Consider the following 8,201-nt stretch of genomic DNA (forward strand, 5'->3'; position numbering starts at 1 on the left):
TGATGAGCGGGTAAGTTTGCCATAAAATAAAATGTCCTGTGTGATTCCACTGCTAATATTAAACTCCTACTGTGTGTACAGATGCTGAAGGTGAAGGGTCGCCAGAGACTTCGTGAGATTGAGCAGGAAGTTCATAGAGAGCTGAGCGTGACACCAAGCCAATGACACCAGCCTCCAGGAGAGGTATACTCATACTTTTCCATTCCCTATAGTACACCATTGCTATGTAGTATACCATTGCTATCACCCACATATACTGTTTATTTACCTGTTATTGCACCTTTAGTTCACAAAGGAACAGTATGAACTTCCATCTGAAGGTAAACATGGAGGGGCAGCAGCTCCTGACTGATAAGGCCAAGCCATCGATTCCTTCCCCTGAGCCTCTTGATTCTGCAGTTCTGATGAGTGGCGACACAGGAGATATGCTCCCAGAGAAACAGGCCCAACAGGCCCTCCCAGGTGGAGATTCCACAAGAGGTCAGGAGGTCATGGACAGCCTGCTGGCAGATGGAGAAGCCCAGGCGAAGAAGGCTGAAGTCCTCGTTGCAAACCTGATCCCCTATCCTCCCTCATCCTCAGAATGTTATGTCATGAGGGTCCTTGAGAGCCAGGTAGACAAGGTAAGACTGGATCCTTTATTTGTGCATTTTTGTTATATACTACACTATTTAAAAAAGGGATCCAAAAGGGTTCTTTGGCTGTCCCCATAAGAGTACCCTTTTTGGTTCCAGGTAGAACCTTTTTAGTTTCCATATAGAATCCTCTGTATAAAGGGTTCTACCTGCAACCAAAAAGGGTTCTTCAAAGGGTTATCTATGGGGACAGCAGAAGAACCCTTTAAGTTTCTAGATAGCACCTTTTTTCTAAGTGCAGGTAGTAAAGCCATTACAATGCCTCTCTTTCTATTCTATGTGAAGGAGAAGACGGTTGAGGCCCTTGGCCTTAGCACATGTCCCATACTCCAAACGGCCCTCACAGACACTGAGACCATGATGAAGACTGCATACAAGACTGCATGAAGCAGATTGTGGTACTTGGTTCCACCGTCAAGCATATCCTCACCCTGGTGCTTCTTCAAGTAGATCCCCAAGCCTTTCAGCTCTTCTGTGGTCTATTCCCTGGGTCGAGGTCACTGAGAAGGAGGAGCTGTCTAACGGTCAGCAGTGCAGTGACACTTATAAGGTGGCTAAGGCTGTCATCAACAACCTGGAGCAGGTGCTAAGCCCAAAACCTGTGCTGGCGAGAGCACTGGAAATCGGGTCACACATCTTGACAAGGTACATTGTTCATCTCGTAGGTCTATGCATTGCTAAGACAGTGCCTGTTATTTATGCTGCCAACGAAGAGGAGAGACGTATTAGTCAGGATATGGTGAACATTTGTCCTCTACCTGCTAGATTTATCATTAGCAGAGATCTATTCAGTGACTTCGTAGTGAAGTTTATATCTAAACTTCATCCAATGAACGGACACGGTACTAAACAGCTTGACCAACAGGCTCTGCTCTTACTGGTCGTTAAAATGGCCTCTGTTGCATTTAAGATCTTGAGGAAGATTCCAGGTATTTCTGTGGATGAAAAGTTGTGCCCCCCCCTTCTGCAACATGAGGCAGACAGTGTTGCACATGCAGACTGCCATGATACATCAGTTTGGCATGACAATCAAGATTTTAAAAAACTGGTTGCGATGAAGGACAAGGTGATCATCTCCACCATCCTCAGCGCTATCTGTGAGGGGATCCTGATGGTGTACAAGGGCATCAGTGACACCTATCCGCTTCAAGTCCTCTGCCCACGGTGTCCAATAGCTAGAAGCTGCGAAGAGGCTATGGAGAGCAAGCTCTTTGCAGTAGACCTACCCGAGGACCTTAGGAAGACCATCTACAATCACTACGGGTCCCGGGTCGGGAAACTGGCACTGTTCCAGAAGGCTTTCCCCCTGAATGACCGCATCAAGTTGGAATACATCCGTCGTGTTTCTCTGCCTCGTTCCTCCAACAGAGATGTAGTCTGGATCAACCCCAAATACTTTGTTGGGGACGACGATGAAGAGGTTGTAACATCAAGCAGCACAATGCCTGATAATCCTCTTGCTCTCGACATCAGTCAGGCTGCCTTTTTGAAGCAGTTCCCACAGACTGATGTTTCTGATGTAACCACAAAGGACTGTGGGAAAGCCTGTGCAAGACCAGGCTCAGATGGAGACAGAGAGGAACAAACCAAAGGTGACAAACCTTGATATTGTTCCTGTTATTCTTGTCAGGAAAGCATTTGACTCTGTCTTCCCAGATTCATGTACAATCAAGCAGCAATACGGTTCATGGGAAGACGTCCCACTTTGCAATGATATGGTTGAGCACATACATATCCAGGTTCAGAAAGAGGCATTGAAATACCAGAACTAAAGACTGTTCTTACGCACTCTGAGGAAGCTCAACGATGAGCCGGACATCATGGCCAAATTCTTAGAAGACGTCTCACTCTCTATCAAGAGCAAGTACTTCAGGACTTTCCATGAGTGGCCAATGGTTAAAGCCCAGCTATACCCAGACATACGGTCTCTGCTGGTCTGCGATATCATGGTCCGAGAGGTTATGGCTCACCTGAGGTCTACCTTGACCTTCGCCAAGGACACCAAGAAGAGTGATGACCGGCCATACTGCATCAACATCCCGGTCAAGAGAGAGACTAGCACTCCGGATGATACAGGTAGAACACTGTTACTGTTGGTGTGGTACATTCAGAATCAGGCCTCGTCTCTTGTAAATGACTTGTATTCCACAATGTTCTTTCATTCACAATTTCACGACAAAATCCGATGTAGAGGAAACAGCTACATGTAACAGTCAGCTAACCAGTTGGATAAGAACAACTTGAACTCTTCACTTCCGTTCAAATGTCCTATCGTGTCACATTTCCATGTCCCCTAGACAAGACCAAGCTGGAGCTTTGCATTGAGAAAGCCAGCGCTGACAGAATGAAGAAACTCCTCACCCCACTTGAGAAGGTCAGCTACACTGTTTTCTGTGTTGTCTCATTGATAATATCGGTCAACTTGAATGTTGTCTTTCCTGTACTGAGCTGCAGCTTCAGCATTGAACGGTTGCATATGGTGATGGCTTCCTGAGGTTTCTTTCCCACCACAGGAGGCTTCTGAGGAGAGGTGGGCTAATAATAACATCTGGGTTGGAGTAACTGGAATGGCATCAAACACATGGAAACCGTGTGTTTGATGTGTTCGATACCATTCCGTTGGTGCCATTCCAGCCATTACTATGAGCCCGTCCTCCCCAATTAAGGTGCCTGTAGTTTCGACTCACCAACTCTCTTTGTTCACAGGAACCCGAACCCTTCTGGATGAAGGGATGGATGACAATGATGGAGGAGGAAAATAATAAAAAGAAGAAGAAGGAGAAGAAGAAGGGTTGCGGCTGGTTCTGGGGTTTGTTTTTCCGTAGGAAAAAAAACAGAGAAAGATTTGTGGATGGAGGATTGTCGCAGGCGCGGATACTAGAAATCACATCCACACAAACCAAACGTATGGACGCACACACATTTACACGGAGGTAGATATAACAACAAAGCCTACCTCAGATCCCAAACAGACAACATGTGTGGCCTGTCTAATAGCATGTCTTATTTCCCATTTTGGGATACAGGATGTGTATTTATAGCGTGTTCTCTGTAATATTTTATTTGAAATATAAACATAGTTTATTTTATGTATTTTGCATGACTTTTTATTCTAAAGACATATCTTTTATATGACTTTTATTTCTGATATATTTCTTTAAATCCATATAGAGGAGCCTGATTCTCAATGTAACCAATAACCATCCATTTGATTGTTTTATTTTGTAGCCTGAAAATCTGTGTTTTTAACATATGGTTTTTGATTAGATAAACACATTTACTTTGCTGAAAATACAGTATGTTTAGAATTTGGGGCTTTTGTGATCATTTAGAGGACTTTTCAAATGAATTGGTTAATTAACAGCAATTAACATTTGGTGTATAAATACGCTTTAAATAAAAACACTTCCATGAATAGTCTAGTTATCTGGAGCGGATCATTTACAAGAATAAATGGTACAAAGAGTAGAATATGAAATGTTGTAGCTGCTTCTGAGGATTGTTTGGCCGAAAGTGGAAAAAAATCTAGTTGGACCCCTGGACATTTCTAACACTTCTTGACAATCTTGCTCAGAAACGCAGCAAGACCACAGCTGTAATGTAAGGCAGGTGTTTGGAAAGGAGAGCTCACCTCTACATTCAGTAGTCTACATGATATGACCAAGTAGTACCATAGTGGGGCAGCATGGGATTATAGCTTCGCAACCTCGGTGTGTAAGTGATGATGACGGAACTCCCTCAATCATAACCATGCTAAGATATTTTTCGTATTCTTTATTTAAAAACAATATAACACTTTGTACAAAGATATTACTTGTAAATTAGAATGCATATCTGTTATGTAGTCTATCAAACGTATCAGGTCTGAGGTTTTTAGGAGTACATTCATGATGTGATTCCAAGGAATGAAGGGAATTATTAACCTGGAGAAGGTCTTTGTAAGCCTGGGTACCAGTCTTGCTAACATTCCACTCCTTGTCACCCCTGTCAAAGACATGGTGCCCAGGCTAGGTCTTTGTACCTTCTTACATATAAATACAATTCAAATCAAATTCAAATGACATACAGTATTACATATGAGACTTCTGTAACCTTCTTGCACTTTGCACATTGACATTCTTCAGTCTCCAAATAGGGACCAAGCTGAAACAACACAGATACAGGAGTGTTGTAAGCATGGTGTGGCTCATACAATGTGTGGAAGTAAAAATGGGAGATCATGTGTTTCATTTAGGAGATAAAAACCACGCAAATGAATTGCATATTATGTTTTGTATTGTTGAAGGAGTTTTATTTGCCTACTGTAACCTACGGTTTGTACATAGTCCGCATATGTCCTCTCTAGAGAATCTAGATGTACTGTATCCTGTACAGCCAATCAATACAATTTCCAGCTTCCAGCTTTTAATGCAATTGCACACTCCTCTGTGTAGAAAGCTGGTACCCACAAAAGATGATCTCAGGTCTGATGTTTTTACATAATCCATTTAAATCCCCTTATTCTAAAGAGCTTGCTATATGGAGTTCCTTCAAAAGCAATCTCTTAGTTCTAGTCCGAAATTATACCATATACCCTACTACCTACATAGTGCACTACTTCTAACCAGAGCCCTATGTGAGCTATATAGGGAATAGGGTGCCATTTGAGAGACACTCCCAGTGTTCCCCAGTCACACGTAGCGTCCACTGGACTTGATCTCCGGACACAGGCGGGCCTCCAGGTCCTCTATCTTCATGGACTCTTTCCGGCTGGTCAGACTGGCGGCACGCGTGATCTTGGTCAGCGTCTCCTCGTAGGGCGGCGGCAGGTAGACCATGACGAACACACTGTCCGACATGTCAGAGCTGGTGCTGGTGCGGCGTTCGCCGTGGCTGGTGAGCGAGGAGAGGAACTCTTCGCTGCTCTCGGGGTCCTGGAGGTCCAGGGTGATGATTTGGGCCAGGCTGAGCTTTGGAGAGGAGCACCTCCAGTAGGCCAGGAGTACCACCAGGAGGCCCAGCATGAGGAGGGAGGTGACGGGGAGGACCACGTAGAGGAGCAGCTCTGACCTCCCTTCCTGGTTGAGGTTCAGATCATTCCAGTTGTAGCCCTGGTGGTTTTGAAGGGGAAAGGGTTAATAAATCATAAATCACGTAAATTGAAAGGACAGAAAAAAGATTCCCATAAAATACTGAATAAATTCAGGACTATTTTGAAGAATTGAAATCAGAAAATCAGTAATGTGTTCCACTGGATCAGTGTTGATCCTTTTCCATCTTCTCAAACCTGAACATACATGGTTGTGAAATCAAGATATCCTACAGAGGCTCAATAGAGCTTTTATGCCTTTTACATTTACATTTAAGTCATTTTGATATTGCCTGAGTGTTATATTCCCCTGTTGACACAATCAGTGTCCCAAATTCACCAGACCAATCGGTTTCAGTGCTCAGATAACGCTGATCCTCATCTGGATGACTGACTAAAGACCGATCAACATCACTCCACTCTGCTGAAAGCTTTTCTTTGCCATTGCCCTGACATGAACTGCACTCACAAGCACTCACGATAGACATGACATCCAAGACTATTTTAAGGCACTCAACTAACAACAGCAAGTGTGTAACCTGCAAAAGTCTGTATAGCCCAAAGTATGTGGAGTCTGGCTGAAGTACCTTGGACAGCGATCCTCCAGTGAGGAAAAATAAAAGATAATATAAAATAAAAACAATCCACCTAAAAAAGTATTTTTCAGAATGATTTTCAGTCTGCTCGTTAGATTGTTAAACCACTATGCCACCTACCTACTCCTAGGTGTCAAGCTAAAAAAGTAAACTCAAAATCTGCTGCAGCTCTCCAGGACTCGGGTTGCCTACCAAAACTCTCTGGGTCTCACAGCAGTCTATATGTAAAGACAACCACTGAATCAGACTCACTCAGTAACAACAAGCTGATGATCCCTTACCTGTAACTGTCTCTCCACCATGGGGGAGAAGGTGACCCAGTCACCCAATCCATGGACCCTCTGCCGGCTGGCCCAAACTTCATCCAGCTGCTGTCCAGTAGCGTTCTCATGCTGCCGTGGTGTCGTGGTAGGCAAACAAGGGCCAAACTGAGTAGCTGAACTCAAGACAAACACGTCCGAATACTAAGCGAGCGCGCGAAACAGAGGGCGATTTGGTCGGTAGCGATCCAGCTGTGTGTCCCTTGGTGCCCGAAAGCAGTGCAGCCAGGGGTAAGGGGGGGGGGGGGGGGGGGGGGCAGGGGAGTGGTGAGACATATCGTGTGCTATAAGCAGGGCAGAACAGGATCCAGGCCAGGGAACCGCCCAATGACTGTGGAGCTAAAAGTCCAAGGGCAATCTCCTCTGGGGGGATTTGAGGTAGCTAGTTTTGGCTTTATTGAATAGAGGCAGGGAGGGAGGGGACAATGGTTGTCCCCATTTGTCAGTCAACATCGGTGTGATGATGGTAGCTGTATCGAGAGTCTAGACTAGTAGCCACATGGAAATTACTTGGGCAGGATAATTGAATATCTTACAATACAGACGGTAAGATGAAATATAGATTACACAGCTGCTGCTGGACCATTGAGTTTGGTGTTGTTTTGTTTTATTTTCACATACACCAGATAGGTGCAGTGAAATGTGTTGTTTGTTGGCTCACATCAACACCATTATCCCAGAAACCCTAGACCTACTCCAATTTGCATACTGCCCCAACAGATCCACAGATGATGCAATCTCTATTGCACTCCACACTTCCCTTTCCCACCCGGACAAAAGGAACACCTATATGAGAATGCTATTCATTGACTACAGCTCAGCGTTCAACACCATATTTCCCTCAAAGCTCATCACTAAGCTAAGTACCCTTGGGCTAAACACCTCCCTCTGCAACTGGATCCTGGACTTCCTGATGGGCCGCCCCCAGGTGGTAAGGGTATGTAACAACACATCTGCCACACTGATCCTCAACACAGGGGCCCCTCAGGGGTGAGTGCTCAGTCTCCTCCTGCACTCCCTATTCACCCATGACTGCATGTCCAAGCATGACTCCAACACCATCATTAAGTTTGCCGACGACACAACAGTGATCACTGATCACTGACAACGATGAGATCCTACAGGGAGGAGATCAGTGACTTGGCAGTGTGGTGCCAGGATAACAACCTCTCCCTCAACGTGATCAAGACAAAGGAGATGATTGTGGACTACAGGAAAAGGAGGACCGAGCACGCCCCCATTCTCATTGACGGGGCTGTAGTGGAGCAGGTTGAGTGCTTCAAGTTCCTTGGTGTCTACATCACCAACAAACTATCATTGTCCAAATACACCAAGACAGGCGTGAAGAAGGCACGACAACGGCTATTCCCCCTTAGGAGACTGAAAAGATTTGGCATGGGTCCTGAGATCCTCAAAATGTTCTACAGCTGCACCAGCGTGAGCATCCTGACTGGTTGCAACTGCACGGCCTCCGACTGCAAAGCACTACAGAGAGTAGTGCGTACGGCCCAGTATATCACTGGGGCCAAGTTTCCTGCCATCCAGGACCTCTATACCAGGCGGTGTCAGAGGAAGGCCTAAA

The sequence above is a fragment of the Oncorhynchus nerka genome, linkage group LG15, assembly GCF_034236695.1.
Source record: "Oncorhynchus nerka isolate Pitt River linkage group LG15, Oner_Uvic_2.0, whole genome shotgun sequence".
In the NCBI taxonomy this organism is placed as follows: domain Eukaryota; kingdom Metazoa; phylum Chordata; class Actinopteri; order Salmoniformes; family Salmonidae; genus Oncorhynchus; species Oncorhynchus nerka.